The sequence below is a fragment of the Humulus lupulus genome, chromosome 4 (assembly GCF_963169125.1).
Source record: "Humulus lupulus chromosome 4, drHumLupu1.1, whole genome shotgun sequence".
Taxonomy (NCBI): Eukaryota; Viridiplantae; Streptophyta; class Magnoliopsida; order Rosales; family Cannabaceae; genus Humulus; species Humulus lupulus.
The window spans coordinates 186687323-186711292 of record NC_084796.1 but is presented as its reverse complement, the minus strand read 5'-3'; positions in this window follow the sequence as shown (position 1 = coordinate 186711292).

Below are 23970 nucleotides of genomic sequence, written 5' to 3'. Positions count from 1 at the left end.
AGCAATGTGAAAGAAGATAAGCAGAAGACAAGACAATCAGCAACATAAAAGCACAAGCAAGTCCGCCAGCAGGGAACAAGAAACAAGAAAAAGAAAAGTTTGAAAGGGACGACCATGCACGAGAAACGTGGATGGCCTTCCCCGAGCAAAACAAAACACCGCTTCCTGCTCCAGGAAGCTCCCGTACTCCTTGAAGTCCGGGAATGACATGCTGAGGGAAGAAGGGTCAACCATGATGACACCTTCTGGCAGACTACCGTCACTCAGACACCCGAGGAGCTCATCTACCCTATCGTAATATCTGTCAAAGGGTATCCTACGCGGATCTAGCCTAAGGAAGCGGGGATCGAACCCCATCTGAGAGGTCCGGGAAACCTCAGACAGGCTGGGGGTGTGGATCAATCGAAAACTAGTCTTACCTCTCCCGGAGGTACCAGCCCCCGGAGTCCCTTCGTTGGGGTAAGCTGCGGCGTGGCGAGCCTCGATCTCCTCTTCCTCCGGCTGGGGGTCGGGGAACCTCTCCGCCCAACTAGGGGATAAAGTACTCTCGTCCCGGGATGCTTGGCTAATCACCTTGGACAACTCCAGGGCAATCTGCTCCGGGATGTCAGCTGACACCTGACTTTGCCCCCTGCCACTCACTGGCTCGATGTTTTGGAAAGAAGCGAGTAGCCCATACTCCGTCAAAGATTCGGAGGTCACAAGTCCCTCCACTTTCAACTCTTCCTCTGAGCGCCCTTCGTAGAACTTTGACCTCCTTATCATCTCCGCACAGCGAGGTGTACGCGGAACGACTTCTGCAAAATCCAAATACAAGAATTTGAGATCCTCCCGAAAGGCGAATCAAACGTAAAGAAACAAAGTTGAAAAGGAGAGGAAGGAGCACTTACCAGGGACTTTGAAGTCCAAAGATAGGGCTGGCACCCTCTTCAGTGGGAAGCCAGTCGTCAGGAACCAGTACTCCCGGAGGTCTGGAACCCTCGCGGTATGACAGGTGGGACACATCACGTCCGGGTGCCTCTCCAGCCTGTAAAATCCCACCTTGTCTGGATGACCTCTCATGGGCTGAGACTTCAACCCGTAGAAGTACAGCACCTCCTCCGGGGTAGGAGCCTCCAGGTTCCGGGACTTGCAAAAGATGAACCACCCCGCTAGGAGCTTGTAGTTGGGGGGAATCAACTGGAAGGGGGCAATCCCCGCCTTCACACAGAAATTGGCAAAGTAACTTCTTAGGGGCAAGTGCGCCCCACACACTATGTGTGCCCAGCTCCAGGCACCAAAACCCTCGTGGCTCTGACTAGCCGACTCGCCCAGCACCGACAGACGGTGCCACATCAGGCCTGGGATGTTCTTCAGACCTGCCTCCGAGGAGTACAGCTCCAGCATGCCGTAGTTCGTGAACAGGTTCGGCTTCTGGTACATCTCCCAGATTGAACTATTGGTAGACGGTGGGCTAGCCGCGACCACTTTTGTCTTTCCTTTCCCCTTTGCGCCGGCGACAGGAGAACCCTTCTCCTGGGCAGAATCAGCCTCTACCACAGCGATGAGTTGTTCCTTTGAGATGTTCGTCACTGAACAAAAGAAACAAAGAAGAAAACACTCTAAGCAGTCAGCACCCTTGTCATACCCTAGTGGTATCAAAGGCGTCGGGGAGACCCTCCCCGAAAACTGCTTGGAGAGGCTCCCACCGAGTTTGCCGAAGGGTTGGCACCATGCCACCCGAAGGGCAGCAAGGAACCAAACTCATACTCCGAGCCTAAGCCCGCCGAGAGAAGTGTTTTTCCAGAGAAAAACACCCTAAAGGCGTTCATGCTTATGCCCTAAAACAGCAAACCAGAACAGCGCAAGCAAGACAAGGAACGACTTTCCAAACGCAAATCGTCAAAGCATGCAACGAGATTACTTATCGACTCACATCAATTGCATGCCTATCAAAGCCCTATTCACGCATACACATAGACGATACTGGCAGAAAACTTAACTCTAACAAATACCAACAACCTAAGGTTTGGGAGGAAAGAGCAAAGTAGAAATACTTACTGGTATTCGGGTAGTTGAAGACTGAAGGAGTAACCGGATCACTGCACAGCACGATCGCGAGAAGTAAAAGCTGCAAAGACGAACGGCGATTCAAACCCTGAACTTCGGCGAATAAACCCACTGCCAAATCAAAAGAAAAGTTTCTAGATTCCTTACCAAAAGGAGTGGCAAGTTCGAAGGAATGGAAGCTTGGAAGCCTGAAAGTTCGAAGGTTTGGGAATCTGAAAATCCTAAAGATAGAGAATTTGAAAGCGTAAAGAGGAAGAAAGGTCCGTTCCCTCGTTTTTATAGCAGGAAAGAAGTCATTTCGAATTCCTCAAATGGACGGTCCCGATCTTCCCATTCCGTGTGCATCAGATCCAACGGCTGGAGATGAAGCGACGATCCTATTTATGACTCCTCGGATGGGAATAAAGTATTTATTTCCCATCATTATACCACCTCGGGCCCGGTGTACCATTAAAAAACCGTCAAATCATTACTCAGATGCCTGACGCACGCATACTCAACCAGTCGCCTCACGCACACGTCTAGGTCGCAGAGCCATTCCCGGCATGACGCGTGGCCCTTGCCGCACTTGAGTACTTGAGTTCAAACAGAAGAAATTTCCTTTCTTTTTCATACTAACAATCAGGCGGGAAAAAGGAACCCTTCCAGGAACACAGGAGGTGGCCCCTCGCCTAATCTAAGAAACCGGAATACCCGGAGGACTGTACAAGCTCCCGGATCTCTCAAAGCTCCGTGACCTTGGGGGGTAAATGTTATCCAGATTTTCAGATAGCGTTTAGATGGATATCCTCGGGGAAGCAGAATTATCAATGTCTTTCACGGTAGGTGACCAGAGCTCGCGGATGGACAGAAAGGCTTCGCCTCTCCCATTTAGTGTCCGCTCCCGAAGGGGTATCCTACGGGGAAGCTCCTTCCAGGAGAAGCTCTTCAAGTGGTCTTCGCGGAAACAGTTCCGTGCCTCGCATGGAACAAGACCAGGGGGTCGAGTCATGGAGGAGGCATAGTTGGAATGATATCCGCCTGACACAGAATCTCGCCTGACACGCCCGACAGGTCAAAGCCGCACACATCCCAGCACGCCTAAAAGTACTATTTCGCCGACTGTTCCGCTGACAACTTGGAAAAGACGGCTGCCTTTGTGCATTCCCCATACCTTCACGTAAATATACCCACATAGAGCCTGGTAGCCAGGTGACTACGGTAATTGTATCCCCTATTTATGGCTGGTGTAATTAAGACTCATGTGAGTAGAGAAAAACCCTAATCCAAAGCCCTAGCTATAAAGACCCCCTCATTTTACAATAGAGAGGACGGCCAACAAATCACATAGCAAGAACTCTACTAAAATCTCTCTAGCTTCATCTTCTCCAAGAGAACCCGAGAGAAACACTGTGAGGTTGTGAGTTCCTTATACACCAGCTGTTTGACTGTTATTCTCTACAAGTATAATAACATCGAATCGTGGACTAGGGCTCGTTAACGCCTGAACCACGTAAAAACACTGTTTGTTTATTTACATTTCTGCATTTCTATAGCTCTTGTCTTTTTATTATTCCGTTCGTATCCGTTTCCGAAAAACTCGGTAAACAAAATCAATTATGGCCCTCCCGGCCTATTAATCCAACCATTAAACCTCATTATGGATTTTGGGGCATTACAAAATGAGAAGTGTTCTCCAATAGAGACACCATACCTTGTTGAAGGTGATAATGAGGAAGTTACTTGGAAACATCCAATAGTACTTCAAATAGAAGATTATCTCAAAAATTTCAAGGAAGCAATGTCCTTTAGGGATTCCACTTTTTGGAAGGAGGCAATTAATGATGAAATGGATTCAACTATGTCAAACCACACTTGAGAATTGGTTAACCTTCCAAAGGGTTCCAAACCAATTGGGTGCAAATGGGTATTTAGAAAGAAATACCATACCGATGGCACCATACAAACCTTCAAGGCTAGGCTAGTAGCCAAAGGTTGTTAGGAGTGTGTCCTAAAAGCATGTAAAGACATTTGTTTTTCTGTGAATAAATAAATGCAATGATTTATTATTATTGTTATATTTAGATTGTTAAATTATTGTTTTGAATAATTTTGTAAATATCAGAAAAAATTCCATATTCATTATTGAGGATGTGATCTTGTATTAGTACGAGAGAATTAAGATCACATGAATGAATAAAAATAGTCAACAACAACAAATTAAAGTTATGGAATTCTTTAATTGGAGTTGTAAGTACGGTTTACTGAGTATCATAATGATACAAATAATCTAGATTCGGATTATTGATGTGGAAAGACATATCGGTAAAGGTGTTTTATATAATATGATTATATATGACATGGACCGATATGAATTAAAGTCTTTATCCAAAAACCATTTAACAATAAAGACTTGTAATTCACATCATAACAGATGATCATTTATAGATCAACCTAAATCCTGAGTGTTCATGAACTCCTGTTCATGTTTATTAAATCTTTTGATTCATTCGTTAAGGTCTCTTCAAAGAATGAGGCTAATGACTTTTGTTTTGGAGATTTAATATCATGGATGGCTGGGAACATGTATCAACAATACGGAATCTAATCTTTTCTAACAGATCGTATATTAGTTCCCTTAAGGGTTAATTCTGGAACTGAATGATTTTGAGCTCAAATATATAATTAGATTATAGATTAATTATTCACTGGTGAATTAATGGTACTTAAGGAATAAGAAGTAAATTAGAAAGGTAAAATGATAATTTTTCCATTCTAATTTATGAACTAATTAATTAGAGGGTTGAACTATTGTAAGATGGTTATATCAATGGACGACTTAAGATAAGATTTCTGTAAAAGTATATCTATAACATAAAGAGTGCAATTCTGAATTTATAGTGGAGTAATATCAGAATTAATAAATTAACTATTATAATTAAAGAGTTTAATTATTTAGTTTATTTATTGGAGCTTAATGTTATAGGTCCATGGTCCCCGAAATGGCTCAAACAATCACTAACAAAGGTAAACACAAAAATGGGCAAAAATGACTTATGTGATAAGTAAAATATTTTTCTATGTATCAAACATAATTATTGCTTAATTATGTGTAATTAATTAATTAAGAATTAATTAATTATTTGATTTAACAAAAATATAATTAATTTTGAATTAATTTATTTTTGGGATTTTTGGTATTTAAATAATAATAAAAATTGGGAAAAATCACATGTCATCACAGGCATGTGGTACACGTGTAGCACAGTGCACAATCACTGTGCTACACGCATAAGAGAGTGTGTTCAGTCTCTTGATTCCACAATTTTAGTTATTTAAATATTAAATAAATAATGAGATGTTTTAATATGATTAAAATATTATTATTTAAACAAAAATCTGATAACTGATCAGTTATTTTGAATTTGTTTAAAATAACAAATATTTTAATATATTGGATATATTAAATAAAGGATATTAATTTTATAGAACGTAACTTTTCAGGGATAGAAAAATATCTAGAAATCTCTCTCAGAGAAAGAGAACAGTGACATAAACAAAAGTCATTGTTCTTCACAAAACCTAGGTCCAAACTTTATCAGATCTCATGTGTTGAGAACATCTGATAAATAGTTTTTTGCCTATTGTTTGTATAGCAAGCCCACACTCGTTCGTTGTGTGCTGAGAACATTTTAGAAGATCTTGGTGTTAGATCTCATGGATTTAGCCATACAAAAAGATAGCAGCAAGGAAGGACCTAAGGTAATTTTTCTATTCTTGTCATTGATTCAACATATATATGTATGTGAAGAAGTAGATCTAGAAATCTTTTTGGGATTAAACTGACAATTTGATTGTTGTTCCGCTGCGTATAATCTCTGATTTGATCAATAAAAACCAACAAATGGTACCAGAGCCACCTTCACATATATATGTATTGAATTTGTGTGGGTTTAATTTTATGCATTTATTTATTTTGATGAATGAATGGATGGCTTAATGTGATTGAATGCGTGGGAATGTTGAATCGTTAATTGTATGCTGTTTTTGGGTTATGATTTATTTATGATTAGATCATTGTGTAAGCCATTAAAGGGCATAGGATTTATGTAATTTTATTTGGTTTTTGACACCATAAAATTGTAATTCCGATCACACAAAAGTCATAACAGAGCCCGGGATTCAGATTTCAACCACCGATCCTCCAAGGCCGACCTCCGAGCCACTGCCGGGACGTCATACAGACCGTACGGACGGGTCTGTACGGATCCGTACAGTCCAACCCCGGCACCCCATTTTGACGCCACATGTCCCCGCCTGACTAGTCCAGAATTTTTTTTATTTTTTTATTTTTTTCTGAAATTAATCTGTTATTTTTTTAAAAATTTTTAAGTGTTCAAATATCCTATTTTTGAAATTTGATATTTAAATAATGAGATATTTTTGTTATCTTAACAATTTTTTTTTAATATCTTATTTAAAATTTATTTTTTCAAAATAACAGATTTTAATTTAAATTCATTTCAGTTTTAATTAAAAGGAAAAATAAAAATAATGATTATTTAAAAGTTTGTTTTAATTAATCAAAATAATTAGAAAAATTGTTTTCTTATTATTATTCTGGACCAACAATGTCACATATCCTACCGACAGTAAAGTAAAGAAGCCTGATGGAGATCAATGCGGTTTTATTTTATTTATTTTAATTTTATAAAGTGGTTGTAAAATTAGAAATACCCAAAAGCACCCGGTTCAACATTTATTGTTTATTTATTTATTTAAATAATTATTTTCATGTGGTTAATGTGATTGATAACATGTTCATGCATTGTATGCCATACATAAAAACTCACATTAGTCTAGACATGAATATGTGAGACAATTGATTCAAGGTGGAATCATATCGATCTCATATGTTAAAACAAGTGAGAACTTAGCGGATCCATTTACAAAACCTCTTGTGAGAAGGTTAGTAAGTTCTACTTCAAAATGGATGGGATTGAAACTCCTAGAAGAATAGATTCACCAACAAATGAAACCCAAGTCTCAACTTGTACAAATCAAGGGAAAGAGTACAACGGGTAAGAACAAGTCATTGATATGTGAATTGTTTCAACACTAAAATTTATGATGAGTTCTATCCAAGATGGTTAGTGTTGGTTGCTACCGAGTTAGGGTTAAGCCTAAGGCTTTTAATGAAGTTCAGTTGAGTGTAACATGCATCTATAAAGATAGCAATGATGTTGTAAGAACTTCACCTATGTGGACTTAGAGGTGGTGCTGCCTGTCATGGGAGTTGGAGTTTCTCCCCGAAAAGTCTATGAAGAGATGAGCACATGGCCATGATAGTGCTAAGCGAGAAAGTGAGAAAAAAAAGATGTGGTGGAGGTGTGTGAGGTGTCACCAGTGTTGTCATATGGAATACTTGGTTCAAGATTTAAGCTACTAATGATTTCGATAATACTTTGTGGTATTTTCACTAAGATAAAGTTCAAACCAAAAGGCACTTTATTTTATGCACAAAAACTGTTTAAGCTAGAGAATGTGGCTTGTATTTAACCAAGTGGGGGATTGTTATGATTGGTTAAATACAAATGATAAAGTGTTAAAATACAAGCAAGATATAAACACTTAGTAGAATTCACATAGTGAAGATGTGAATTTGAGTTTCAAATTGTATGCATTTATAAAATGCAAATTTGGGTCCAAAGTGATACATAAAAGTATCTAAGGGTTCCCAAAATTTTTGGTGGCATTTGGAGCATTTTATGGACCTTTGGAAGTGTCCAAAGTCAAAGAGGGTGGCGATACGTCACCACTTGGAGGCAGCACATCGCCTGAAGGCTAGGTTTTCCAAAAACCCTAGCAGGCGATGCATCGCCTACTATAAAACGTGGACTTACGTAAATGTTCCAAATTACATGTTTTACAAGTCTAATCCTAGTGGTTGAACTTAATGATGGTGCCTATTGTATATATGGGTCAAAAATAGTGATTTGGGAGACTTATCACTCTCTCTAATCTCTCTACCCTCTCTCTCTCTAGCTCCAAGAATCTCTAGTTTTCTCCAAGAACTCTCAAAGAAAGTGCTTGACTTAGAGAGTTGAAGGCTTGTTCAATCTCAATCCTCATTTCCTCAAGAGAAGGCCTCAAGCATCAATGGTGGCTTAGAAATAGAGTATTAGGAAAGCGTCTCTCAACGTGTATAAGCCTTGGTTTGTGTTTGATTTGCTCAAAGGTTGTTCAAAGTGGTGATTTTCCTAGGGTTTGAAGCTTCATTAAAACTTGAAGAACACCATTGTTCTACTTGGGTTTGCATGTTCTTTCTTAATCTTTTTTAAGTCCTTTAATCCAAATTTTGTGTAGATTCTATTTTTTGTGGTGGTGTTATCTCACTCTCCCTCAACAGCCATCACCTCCCCTGCAGATCAATCGGACTCAGGGAACAAGGCTTAGGACAAGGCATCTATGAGCTCGACTAAGGGAGGTAAAGTAATCCTCGACCAATCGGGTTGGTCTCCCACACTTTTTAAATAGGAGCCCAATGTTTTAGTTTCTTTCCAAGACCCTGAAAACAATTTCAAGACCTGGCCAGGGGTAGACTTTATAGTGCATATGTACGATAGTTTTTTGTCTTGGTTCCAAACTATGTACTATATACACAAAGTGTGGGAAGGTATAGGGTCCCTATATGGCTCGAATGATTGGAGAGATCTCTCTGAGCTGTTTCCCACCTTTCGAGGTGAAGAATTAAGAATAACTGAAGAACCTTCCCAAGTCATCGATATATCCTCAGAAGACTTTTCATTAGATTCTTTGCCTTCCAGTTAGGTATCCCTCCTTATATTATAAAAAAAATTATTACGAGTATTTATACAAGATATTTATTGTGTTTTTCCTCCATTTTGCAGGTGATATACAAACCACCAAAATCAAGACGCGTGAAGCGAGGTCGTGTTATGCCTCCCCCACCATCTCCAAAAATGTCAAAGGTATAGAGAATCCCTCTGTAATTGTTCCAACAGCCTTGGGGAAAACACCCCCTCAGGTCACCTCAGGGCCTCCTTCTCCTGCCTCAGAACAGGTTCTGTCTCTGACCCCCCTGGTGAAGACCCTTCATTCTCCTCCTCCACCTAGCAAGGTCCTTTCCTTGGATAAAGGAAAGAATGTAACGCCCTGGTTACCCCAGAACCGTTACAGTGAACGGTGAACCAGAAATTTGACCCGCTACCCAAGACCTTTGGTTAAAAACGTGTTCTAAGTATTATTAACAGGCTAAGGTGAAAAACAACTAAAAGGAAAGGATATGTTTTATTTAATACATAAAACTGTTCATGGGCCCACAAGAACATTTACAAGTTATTTACAACTCAAAAAAGTCATTACTGTTTCAAAATTACAAACCCGCTAACCTAAGCGGCAAAAATAGGGTAAACCCCCTAGTTCCTCTGAGAACTCCTTGGCCGTGGTGGTCAAGCGGCTGCATATGTACACATCACCACCTAAGCTCTCCACTCAGGGCTGGGTGAGCTTTTCTTTCCCTTTACCTGCACCATATAGCACCCATGAGCCAAAGCCCAGTAAGAAAACACAGTATTGTATATATACCATATCAAAGGATTATCATTATAATCACACAGAGCTTATAGCTCTTAAGCAGATGAGTGAATATCACTTGAGGTTCTAGAAAACCATACTGGGTGACTGACAAGCAAGTCACTAATTTAAACAGAAGAGTGGCTGCTAGGTAAGCCACTAGCCTTAAACAGATGAGAGACTGATAGGTAAGTCTCTAACTTAACATATGAGTGACTAATAGGTAAGTCACATAAGCGCTTATAATATTCATCGAACTTGAGGTCGGTCTGGCATTAATGCTCTTTGAGTCATCCAATGCAGATATCGATTAGATCTAATCTTTATTAGCTTGTGTTGAACACGCTAAGGCCATCCTGACTTATAAGTCAGCACTGTGTGACCAGTGACAAGTGCACAGTACCACTGCCAAACCTGACTAATGAGTCACAACTTCACAGTTGATACTGACACCTTTGCCAAATCTGACTAATGAGTCAGTACCATGCACAAGTGAGCAATATTTTCTAAGCATTCAATAATCAGTCCATGTCCACATTTACACAAGCAACATGCCTCAAGAATAATCATGCATGTCACATATGGGGTGCAGTTTTCTTACCTCTGATTCGAGCTAGAATGAATAAAAGAACGACCCTTGAGAACGGTCTAGCTTTTAGTCCTTTAGCAGTCACCTAATCATAACCAAATATGGGACACCATCAATAAAATGATAATCAAAGGTTCCCAAATCAATATCTAGCCTCCGGGACATCAATCCTGTAACGCCCCAACTCCAGGGACCGTTACAGTGTGCCTTGTAAACAGTGCTAAACTCGTTAATCGAGTCATTTGGCCAAAATCGTGTAACTAAGTATGATTAGCAGTTTAGGGATTAAAAAAAATTTGGTTAAGATGTACGTTTCATTAGAACGTTTATTATATACATTGGGATCCCAAAAATATAATTTAAAGGTCTATTACAAGAAAATATTTACAACCATCCGATCTAAGCGGCAAAACAGGGTTTAACCCTAGTTCCCCTTCAAACCTCGGCCGTGGTGGTCGAGCAGCTGCATATGTACACATCGTCACCTAAGCTCTCCAACTCAAGGATGGTTTAGCTTTCTTTTGCCTTTACCTGCACCACATAGCACCCGTGAGCCGAAGCCCAGCAAGAAAACTTAATATGCTCATGAACAGTAATAACATGTCATCAAATCATAAGGCACACGCCTAGCAGATATAGCCCTATTCAAGCAGGCAAATGACTCCACGTAATGTTGAGTATAACACATCAACCAATGATCATAATAATCATCCAGGGCTTCTAGCCCCAAATAGAAGAGTGACAGTTGTAATAGTCACTAAGGTAGGTTTATTCCCAATAGCCATGTGACGATAGGGTCACCGGGGCTTTATAGATAAGTGAGCCTTTCACTAGCTTAGATAGGATAGGAGCATGATGACTAGTCACCAACATAACCTTCCTCATGACCATAGAGTCATAACCCTGGAACATCGTTCCCTAGCCATGTGACAAACGGTCACCTAGGCCTTAGGCCCTGGCTCTAGTAACTAGTCTTAGACTAGGCAAGCGCTTATAATATTCATCGACCTTAGGGTCGGTCCAGCGTTAATACCTTAGAGTCATTCAACGCTAATATCGATTAGATCTAATATTCATTCGGCCCTGCGTTCAGGACGCTTATGCCGTTTCTAACTCTTAGGTCAGTATCCCTAACTAGTCATGACCATATACAAGTAAACCATGCCACCAAATATATATCATATGTCAAATATCCAAATACAGGGCATTCAGCATGCTTACTCAATAATTACCAACACAATTAGGATCATGCATAAACACAGAGGCTCAAGCTCTGAACAATCTCATACTCAATATTCATGGCATGCCCTAATCACATGTCTCTCGTGCATTACATGAATCACATTTAGACATCCAACATGCATCAAGAATAACCATGCATGTCACATATACACAGGGTGCAGTTTTCTTACCTTGGGTTCGAGCAAGAATTAGTAAAAGAACAACCCTTGAGAACGATCAATCCTTTGATCCTTTAGCGGTCACCTAATCATAACCAAATATGGAATCCCATCAATAAAATAAATCATAAAAAGGTTTATAATCTAAAACCACACTCCCGGGATCCATCCCACACTCTCGGGAATCTCAATCTACCCAAACGGGGCAAAGGAACCCATCCCCGAGCCTTAAAAGTCATCCCGAGCCCTAAAATAGGCTTGTTGGAAAATGGACCAGCGCTGCAGCCCTATTAAATGGCGCTGAGGCGCTATTTCAAGTCAGAGAGGCCCAGCTCTCTGCCCTGCCTAGCGCTGCTGCGCCCTGAATGGCGCTGCTGCGCCAACCACAGACCAGAAACTTTCTGGTTTTCCCTCCTTGCGATTTCCCTTGAAACTAACCCTCCAAACCAATCCCAAACATCCCCCAAACACCCAATTCAACCCCTAAACCTCATCTACATCACACCCTCATCAAAACCCAAGCAACCAAACTCAAGAACTTCCATTAATTCCCAACTAACACATCAAAATCTATAGGCTGAAAACTAAAAGAAAAACAGAGCAATACTTGAAATTCATGGATAAAATCTTACCTCAAGCTAGTTTAGATCCCCTTCAATGATTGAACCAAGGTCCTAAGCCCTCAAGCCTTGCTCTCCTAGCTTGAATCCTCAAATTGGCTCTCAAAAATCAAAAGGAAGAAGGAGGAGGAATAGGTACGGGAGAGAAAGAAAGATGAGGATGATGATGCTCTATTTTTACACTTCCACAGCCTTCTAATGGCTTAATACAACCTTAGGGTGAAAAGACCATTTTGTCCCTAGGTCAAATAAAAGGTTCTAAAGACCCCCAAGGGTAAAAACGTCATTTCTCGCATATCTCCTTAATTATAATTAACACTCTCCAATTCCCGTTATTCTCAATATTCTCAAATACCAATAATTCTTATCCCATTACCCTTTAATTCCCGGCAACGTTCTAATCACCAAATTACCCCAAGACTCACTCCGAGCCCCGAACTTAATCCCGTTATGACTAGATCGAAAACTTGCATTCCATGATCGTCTCATGCTGAATGGCTCGAACCAATCCACATATAATGTGGTATTATTTATAATTCACCCACATGCATGAAAATACACAATCACGCCCTCAACGGGCCAAATTACCAAAAGGCCCTTATAATAAAATGTAGACCCATATGCATGCATTTACAATCATATAATAATATAATTCACATAAACATGCATATAATCATTAAATAACATAATAAATCAATTATGGCCCTCCCGGCCTCCTAATCAAGGTCCTAAACCTTATTAGGAAATTTGGGGCATTAAAAATCCCCACTAATCCGGGTAGTAGGAACGATCCCGAGGCCTAAAACCATGTTCCCAGGGCCAAAACACTCAAACGGGCTCAACCCTGCTCAAGGGCGGCGGCCCTGGCACCTTGGGCTGCGGCCCTAGCCACCACTGAAGCAAGGGCCGCGGCGCCCAACAGGCATAAATCCTCCCACCTGCTTCTTCGAGCTAAGGCCCCAGCTCTCCAAGAACAGGGTCGCGGCGCCCAACCCAGAACATGCCCAAACTCGTTCTCCAATATCCCAAAGCCTCCAAAATCATGCCTAAACAATACCAAATTATCAAATCAAAGTTCCCAAGCTTCCCAATGCTCCAAAACCATCAAAACCCAAGGTTCAATCAAACCAAAAACTCAACAATTCTCAAAAGCCAATCCAAAGCTTAGAAACTCTAAAAACTCAAAACTTTAAACTTAGATTACCTTCGATTGGGTTATTTCTCATCAAATCCTTTAGTCAAGAAGCTTCTAATATTTCCTAGGATTGCTATGCCTCGATCCTCGCTTGATTCCGACTCCTAGAACTCAAGATATCTTCAAAAACGCTTTGAACGGTGAAAATGAACTAACGGGGAAGAACGAGAGCTTTTCTAACGTACGTTCTATCTGACAAGCTACTTCAAGCTTACTACCCAATAATTGACCCCGTTATGACAAAACCGCTAATTCATTATATAGGACCGTCTCATGCCGAATAGCTCGAATATATCTCCATAATAATGGAATCTCATTCACAAATCATATTATGCACCCAAACACACAAATTTACCCTCAATGGGCCAAATTATCAAAACATCATAATATTAAAATGTGGACCCACATGCATGCATTATACATCATATAATAATATAATTCACATTCACATACACAAGCACATAATCATTTAATGGCATAATTAAATAGTTATGGCCCTCCCGGCCTACTAATCCAGCCATTAAACCACATTAGGGATTCAGGGCATTACAATTATCCCCTCCTTATTGAAATTTCATCCTCGAAATTTACCTGAACAGCTCGGGATACTGACTCTGCATATCTGACTCCAGCTCCCAGGTCGCTTCCTCGACCTTGCTGTTCCTCCACAACACCTTAACCAAAGGTATCGTCTTATTCCTGAGGACCTTATCCTTTCTGTCAAGTATCTGAACTGGCTGCTCCTCAAAGGAGAGATCTGGCTCAAGCTCTAGATCTTCATAACTCAAAATATGACTCACATCAGATACATACCTCCAAAGAGCTGATACATGGAACACATTATACACGGCTGACAACGCCAGAGGCAAAGCCAATCTGTAAGCCACCTGACCAATCCTCTCCAAGATCTCAAATGGACCTACGAATCTAGGACTCAGCTTGCCTTTCTTCCCGAACCTTCTCACCCCTTTCCATGGCGAGACTCTAAGGAAGACATAGTCTCCCACTTGGAACTCCACGTTCTTGCACTTGGGCTCTGCATAGCTCTTCTGTTTACTCTGAGAAGTGAGCATCCGAGCTCTAATCTTCTCAATAGCCTCACTGGTCCTCTGAACTGCCTCAGGACCCAAGTATCTCCTTTCGCCTGTCTCATCCCAATGAATGGGAGATCTGCATTTCCTACCATACAGCATCTCATAAGGTGCAACTCCAATGGTAGATTGATAACTGTTGTTGTAGGAGAACTCTATGTAAGGCAGATACTTACTCCAAGATCCACCAAAGTCCAGCACACATGCTCGCGGCATGTCCTCCAATATCTGGATCGTTCTCTCAGATTTCCCATCTGTCTGAGGATGATAAGCTGTATCGAACTTCAACTGTGTCCCCATGGCCTTCTGCAAACTCCCTCAGAACTTGGAAGTAATAGTAGGGTCCCGATCTGACACGATCGACCTAGGTGCTCCATGGAGGCGCACGATCTCTCTCACATAGAGATCTGCATTTGGATCGACTGTGTAAGTAGTCCTCACTGGCAAAAAGTGAGCTGACTTGGTGTAGCGATCTATTATCACCCAAATAGAATCTTGCTGACCAACAGTCCTGGGTAAGCCCACCACAAAATCCATTGTGATGTCTTCCCACTTCCACTCTGGGATATCCAGAGGCTGCAATAACCCTGCCGGCCTCTGATGCTTAGCCTTGACCTGTTGACATGTCAAGCACTTAGCCACATACTCTACTACATCTCTCTTCATCCCTGGCCATCAATACAACGATCTCACATCCTGATACATCTTCGTGGTGCCTGGATGCAAAGAGTAAGGTGTAGTATGAGATTCATCCAGAATCTCCCGCCTCAAAGCAGTGTCTAACGGAACACATATCCGCCCTTTATACCTCAATAAGCCTATCTCAGACACTGTATAATCTCTGGATGCTCCAGCTAGAACATCCTCTCTGATCTTGATCAGCTGTGGATCACTCAACTGACCCTCTTTGATTCTCTCCAACAGCGTAGACTGTAGTGTAATGTTAGCCAACTGGCCCACCAGCAACTCTATACCAGCTCTGGTCATATCATCTGCTAATTCTCTGGCTATCAGCCTCATACCATGAATCTGCCCCGGACCTTTCCGGCTTAAAGCATCAGCTACCACGTTGGCTTTTCCTGGATGATACAGAATCTCACAGTCATAATCTTTCACTAACTCCAGCCAACGCCTTTGCCTCATATTCAAGTCTTTCTAGGTGAAGAAGTACTTCAGGCTCTTGTGGTCTATATAAATCTCACATTTCTCTCCATAGAGATAATGCCTCCATGTCTTTAAAGCAAAAACCACAGCCGCCAACTCTAAATGGGATATCTCTTTTCCTACTCCTTCAATTGACGAGAAGCATAAGAAATTACCTTCTCTGATTGCATCAAAACACAGCCCAAACCCTGATGAGAAGCATCACAATAAATCACAAACTTCTCCCGATCTGTCGGAAGGCTCAGAATCAGAGCTGTAATCAATCTCTGCTTCAGTTCCTGGAAGCTGCTCTCACATTTATCTAACCACACAAATTTCTGGTTCTTGCGTGTCAGCTCAGTCAATGCAGTAGCAATCTTTGAGAACCCTTCAACTAACCGCCTATAATAACCTGCCAATCCAAGGAAACTTCTAACCTCAGAAGCATTCTTTGGCCTAGGCCAATCTCTGACCGCTTCAATCTTCACTGGATCTACCTTAATCCCCTCCTTACTGACAATGTGCCCAAGAAAGGATACCCAAGATAACCAGAACTCACACTTCTTGAATTTAGCGAATAGCCTGTGTTCCCTCAGTCTCTGTAGAACCAACCACAGATGCTGCTCATGCTCTGACTCAGTCTGAGAATATATCAGAATATCATCGATGAAGACGATCACAAACTGGTCCAGATAATCCTTGAACACTCTGTTCATCAGATCCATAAAAGTAGCAGGGGCATTAATCAATCCAAATGACATAACTAAGAACTCGTAATGCCCATACCTGGTACGAAAAGCAGTTTTCGGTATATCTCCCTCCTTGACCCTCAACTGATCATAACCAGAACGAAGGTCGATCTTAGAGAATACATTCGTACCTTGCAACTGATCAAACATATCATCTATCCTTGGCAAATGATACTTGTTCTTAATTGTCAGCTTATTCAGTTCTCTGTAATCAATACACATCCTCAGAGAACCATCCTTCTTCTTTACGAATAGAACTGGCGCACCCCAAGGTGAGAAGCTAGGTCTGATAAAACCTAAATCCAACAGCTCTTGCAACTATACCTTTTATTCTTTTAACTCAGCTGGGGCCATTCTGTAAGGCGCTCTAGACACTGGCTCTGTCCCTGGTGCTAGTTCTATAATGAACTCAATTTCTCTATGCGGTTGCAACTCTAGCAAATCTTCTGGAAACACATCCAGAAACTCACATACAAGTCTAGTCTCTTCTGGTCTCACTGGCATGACCTGAGTGGTATCAACCACACTGGCTAGGTTTATAATGCAACCTCTTTGCAATAGATCTCTGGCCCTTAACACAGAAATCATAGGAATACGAGGTCCATGCACAGCACCAACAAACACAAAAGGATCCTCACCTTCAGGCTCAAAGGTGACCATCTTCCTTCTACAATCAATAGTTGCCCCATACTTTGCCAACCAATCCATACCCAATATCATTTCAAAGTCAGTCATAACCAACTCTATCAAGTCTAATGATCACTCTCTGCCCTCCACTGTCACTGGCAAAGATCTGACCTATCTCCTGGATACCACTAACTCTTCGGTGGGTAACAAAGTTCCAAACCCCACAGCATAAAAATCACAGGGTCTACATAGTCTATCAATAATACTACTAGCAACAAAAGAATGTGTAGCACAAGAATCAATCAACACATTATAAGGGGTTCCAGCACTAAGAAGCTGACCTGTAACAACTAAGGGAGAAGCCTTAGCTTCTGCTTGTGTCAACGTGAACACTCGAGCTGGGGCCGAGCTATCCACCTTCCTGGGTTCTTCTTTTCTTACCTGAGGGCAATCCTTCTTAAAATGACCCACTGCTCCACACAAGTAGCAAGCCTTTGCCCTACACTCTCCCAAATGACGCCTCTTGCATCTAGGGCATTCAGGACGAGGCTTCTAGGCTTCACTACCCCCTGGACAACCCATTGTAATACCATGGGGCCGCTTGTCAGGACTTGGAACTGGGAAGGTGTCAGGAACCTTCCTCTTCTGATCATTGGGGCCTATACACCTACCAGAACCCACAAATGGAGGACCTGTCCTCCTAAAATCCTTTATGGCTGCACTGTCACGCCAGATCTTGTTCTCGGCACTCTCAGCTGTGAGTGCCTTCTCAACCACCTGTGCATAGCTAGTAACCCCAGCCACAGTGGTGATACGTACATCACGGGCTGCAGCCCCTGAAGGAATCTCTCTCTTCTGGTCCCATCAGTGGGCACCAGTTCCATGGCAAATTTTGCCAAACAATCAAACTTTAAGGCATACTCAGTGACTGACAAACTTTTCATTAAACAAGGTCTGAAACTCCTCCCAGCTAAGGGCATTAACATTTTTGGTCTGGGTAATCACCTCCCACCAAATCCGGGCATCCTCCCGAAACATATAGGTGGCACAGGCCACCCTCTCATTACCAATTACCCTCATAAAGTCAAGGATAGTGGTAATCATACTCATCCATTGTTCTGCCTTGGCAGGATCCGCACTACCCTAAAAAACTAGAGGTTATAGCTTCCTGAACCTTTCATAAAGAAGTTCCCATTTATTTTCTACCTCAGGCAGCTGCTCTGCTGCTGGCACCGACATAGGAGGTGCCTCTGATACACTAGCCACTTCAGGCTCTTGCTGCTGTCTCAGGAGACGAAGCTCCTCTCCCTGTTTCAACACTGTTGCCTTCAAATCATTAAACAACTGCTGCCAGTTTGCAGGAGCTAGCTGTGGAATCTGTGACTGGTCATTCTCCTGACCCTGGCTGTTATTATTATTCTGGCCCTGATCACTTTGGCTAGCTGAAGTATTTGTCTGCCCTGGATTCATTCTTATCTGATATACCTTGCTCTGATTCATAGATCAATACGGCCAGTCAGGTAATAATAACTAAACCTCTTGCTGCCTCACGGTCCAAGAACAAGCAGACAATTATCATATTCCACAGCCATACAAATATACAAGCAAATACATGTTTATAGCATTTAGCACTCAGCATGTATCGCATAATAATTCATAACCAACAATACTGATGAGTATGTTCCAGCAATTTCAGTACTAATTAGCACACAGTTGCTGAGGATATCATATTTCAGGGCACAGGTTCAACATGGTGTCTCATGCATACAGGTAAAGCACATATACTATATTTAAGCAATTATACATATAACTACATAAATAGTTACCAAACCATGAGTCGAGCTTGACTTCAGTGATGTGTGTACATGCCCAGCCAGTCTACAGGAACCTTAACCTTGGCACGCTCTGATACCAAGTTGTAACGCCCTGGTTACCCCAGAACCGTTACAATGAATGGTGAACCAGAAATTTGACCCGCTACCCGAGTCCTTTGGTTAAAAACGTGTTCTAAGTATTATTAACAGGCTAAGGTGAAAAACAACAAAAAGGAAAGGATATGTTTTATTTAATACATAAAAATGTTCATGGGCCCACAAGAACATTTACAAGTTATTTACAACTCAAAAAGGTCATTACTGTTTCAAAATTACAAACCCGCCGACCTAAGCGGCAAAAATAGGGTAAACCCCCTAGTTCCTCTAAGAACTCCTTGGCGTGGTGGTCAAGTGGCTGCATATATACACATCACCACCTAAGCTCTCCACTCAGGGCTGGGTGAGCTTTTCTTTCCCTTTACCTGCACCATATAGCACCCATGAGCCAAAGCTCAGCAAGAAAATACAGTATTGTATATAAACCATATCAAAGGATTATCATTATAATCACACAGAGCTTATAGCTCTTAAGCAGATGAGTGAATATCACTTGAGGTTCTAGAAAACCATACTGGGTGACTGACAAGCAAGTCACTAATTTAAACAGAAGAGTGGCTCCTAGGTAAGCCACTAGCCTTAAACAGATGAGAGACTGATAGGTAAGTCTCTAACTTAACAGATGAGTGACTGATAGGTAAGTCACACAAGCGCTTATAATATTCATCGAACTTGAGTTCGGTTCGGCATTAATGCTCTTTGAGTCATCCAATGCAGTTATCGATTAGATCTAATCTTTATTGGCTTGCGTTGAACACGCTAAGGCCGTCCTGACTTATAAGTCAGCACTGTGTGACCAGTGCCCAGTACCACTACCGAACCTGACTAATGAGTCATAGCTTCACAGTTGATACCGACACCTTTGCCAAATCTGACTAATGAGTCAGTACCATGCACAAGTGAGCAAGATTTGCTAAGCATTCAATAATCAATCCATGTAAACATTTACACAATCAACATGCCTCAAGAATAATCATGCATGTCACATATGGGGTGCAGTTTTCTTACCTCTGATTCGAGCTAGAATGAATAGAAGAACAACCCTTGAGAACGGTCCAGCTTTTAGTCCTTTAGCAGTCACCTAATCATATCCAAATATGGGACACCATCAATAAAATGATAATCAAAGGTTCCCAAACACGGGTAGTAGGAACGATCCCGAGGCCTAAAACCATGTTCCCGGGGCCACAACACTCAAACAGGCTCAACCCTGCTCAAGGGATGCGGCCCTGGCACCTTGGGTCGCGACCCCGAGCCACCACTAAAGCAAGGGCCGCAGCGCCCAGCAGGAACAAATCCTCCCACCTGCTTCTTCGAGCTAGGGTCGCTGCTCTCCAAGAACCGGGCCGCGACGCCCAACCCAGAACATGCCCAAACTCGTTCTCCAACATCCCAAAGCCTCCAAAATCATGCCTAAACATTACCAAATCATCAAATCAAAGTTCCTAAGCTTCCCAATGCTTCAAAACCATCAAAACTCAAGGTTCAATCAAACCAAAAACTCAACAATTCTCAAAAGCCAATCCAAAGCTTAGAAACTCTAAAAACTCAAAACTTTAAACTTAGATTACCTTCGATTGGGTTGTTTCTTGTCAAATCCTTTAGTCAAGAAGCTTCTAATATTTCCTAGGATCGCTATGCCTCGATCCTCGCTTGATTCCGACTCCTAGAACTCAAGATATCTTTGAAAAAGCTTCGAACGATGAAAATGAACTAACGGGGAAGAACGAGAGGTTTTCTGACGTACGTTCTATCTGACAAGCTACTTCAAGCTTAAGTAACCTCAAATAAAACCTAGTGCTCGGGGTCCCGAAAACACTCCCGGGGATATTATAGTCAAAACTTCCAGAATTTCACCCCGATCTCAATAACTCCCAATTTATCATCAAATAAACATTCTCACTACCCAATAATTGACCCCGTTATGACAAAATTGCTAATTCATTTTATAGGACCGTCTCATGCTGAATAGCTCGAATATATCTCCATAATAATGGAATCTCATTCAAAAATCACATTATGCACCCAAACACACAAATTTACTCTCAATGGGCCAAATTATCAAAACATCATAATATTCAAATGTGGGCCCACATTATTGCATATAACATCATATAATAATATAATTCACATAACCAAGCACACAATCATTTAATGGCATAATTAAACAGTTATGGCCCTCCCGGCCTACTAATCCAGCCATTAAACCACATTAGGGATTCAGGGCATTACAATGAAGGTCTCTGATACTTCAAAATCCCATCCTACTAATGCCCTAACCTCGGTCCGTAAATTCAGGATCTCGACTCACGAGAGAGAATTTGTATTGACCAATGCGGTTGGTGCCTCAGGGGCTGATCTGGGCTCGAATGCCCTGACTCAAGGTATTCTTGCCTTTAGCAAACTCCAGGACTCCAACTAGGGTGTTTTGCAGGGTGATAACCCCTTCTACATATTTGATAGAGGCGATGATTATTGGCTTCAATAAGTATCATCAAGCTTGAAACTTTTATAAGTTTTAGCTCATCTATATATATATATATATATTATTAATAACACTTTGGCATGATGCTAAGTCTTCTCAACTTCCAATGCCAGAACCATTTCCTAATGACCAAGGTGTCCATCAATCACAAGCTTGCCTGCGAGGCCAAAAATTACCAAATGAAAGTTGAGGATGCCCTTAAGGACACCAAGGGAAAGTTGGTGGTCGTGGAGGCCAAGTCCGATTGCTAGAAGGTCGAGCTTGGTCGTTCCAAAGCTGAACATGATAACATAAAAGTCGAGCTCGATCGTGTAAAGGTGGAACTTGAAGCCATGACCTCTGAATTGACCTCCCAGACATCTAAGCTCGAGCGAATGCAAAGGAAAAATGCCAAGCTTCAGGAGGATAAGAAGGGCACTTATGAGGTGATGGAGGGAGAGAAGGCTCGACTCCTTGAGGAGTTTATGACCAAGAAAGATGGTGCAATTGACATGGCCATGTATAGGATATGGCTGATGAATCCTGACCTCGACACCTCTTTCTTGGGAGACAAGGAGGAATTCTTCTTGGAGAAATGGCGGGTTTGCCTCCCCGAGGAGGAAGTTGTCGAGGTCACCACTTAGGAGGCAAGGACTGATGAGGAGAGGGAAGACGAGGTGGAATCTGGGGCCGCTCAGCCATGATATATGTCGTGTTTTTTTTATCTCACAAAGGCTTTGACCTTTATTTTTGGATTGTAAATATTTAAGGCCCTGGTGACCATGACTATTTTATAGCTCGAATGGTTGAGCCATTTTATATTTTGATGTTATACACTTAAAAACACCTTAGTTGTTAATTTATGTACATTTTTGCCTTAGTTTACAGTATGCTCAATGTTTTTCAAGTACCAAAATATTTCGAGCTTCAAATTTATGCTTATTTTGAGCTATAAATTTTCTTAAGAACTGGATTTTTCTGAGCTTACACTATTTTACAGCAGTGATTATACTTGTTTATCCATACAAGTTTTTTTTCGAGCTTATTACGAACATCTATACTTGTCATGCATAGTTTGAGTTTGCGATTATGCTCTAAATCGATCTCGTTATACACAAGGTCGACTACTTTAAATTTTCTTTACAAAAATTTGTAGGAATGTATGAAACTAATTCAATTATTTAGCTTGTTTAGAATTGTAATTTTCCTACTTTGTTAACGCCCAAGGCAAATCCAAGCTTCAAAAAATTTATTACAAGTTATTCCCAACTCGAATTTGGTTATTCTGAACTTGTAAAAACATGATTGGTTGTTTTTCCTTGCACTTATCTCTATTTTTTCGAGCTCATGGTATAGTTTTATTACCATATATGCCCCCTTTAAACTCCTAAGATTATAATATCTTTAGTTGTTTAGTTGAGTTGCAAGCAAAAAATTCATCATAAAAATAAAAATGGAAATGAAAAGTATTTTATTGATAATACTGAATAAATACAAACATGGTTACATTAATAAACATCTTCCAAAATTCAATGATAGTATGGTCGTAGATGTTCACCATTCCAAGCTTGCGGGACCAATTCTCCATATAATCGAGCTAGTTTATAAACACTGGGTCGGATAATAGATCTAACTAAATAAGGTCCTTCCCAATTTTCCCTAAGGACACCTGCCGTCGGATCTTGTGTGGCCAGAAATACTCATATGAGTACCAAATCTCCCACTCCAAAATGCCTGTCTCAAACACTTTTATTAAAGTATCTTGTGGCACGCTGTTGGTGCACGAATTTTTAAGTTAAGCATCATCTCGCTTTTCTTCAAGTAGGTCCAATGATTCTTTGAGCTGTAACTAGTTTGAATCCTGTGCATATGCTTCGCGTCGCAATGTCAATACTTCGACCTCGATTGGCAACACTGTTTCACAGCCATAGGCTAGTGAAAACGGTGTGTGCCCTGTCGAGGTTCAAGATGTTGTCTTGTAAGCCCATCGTACTTGGGGTAATTCATCAGGCCATTTTCCTTTTGCATCTTCGAGCCGCTTTTTGATAGAAATCTTCATAGTTTTATTCATAGCTTCGACCTATCCATTCACTTGGGGGTGCGCCACCGATGAGAAGCTTTTTATAATCCCATTTATTTCACAAAACCGAGTGAATAATTCACTATCGAATTGAGTTCCATTATCGGAAATAATCTTCATCGGTATCCAATATCGACATATAATGTTATTTACCACGAAGTCTAGGACCTTTTTATGAGGTGATTGTAGCTAATGGCTCATCCTCGGTCCATTTCGTGAAATAATCGACTGCAACCACAATGTATTTAACTCCACCTCACCCCATAGGGAATGATCCTATTAGGTCTATGCCCCATACTACGAATGGCCATGGGGAAGTTAGTGAGCTCGATTGGTGGAGCTCGGGGTATCGACGCAAACCGTCGACATTTGTCACAATGCTTAACATATGCGAATGCATCAGCTTTCAATGTGGGCTAGAAGTATTTGTCTTATTACTTTCTTTGAGAGGTTATTC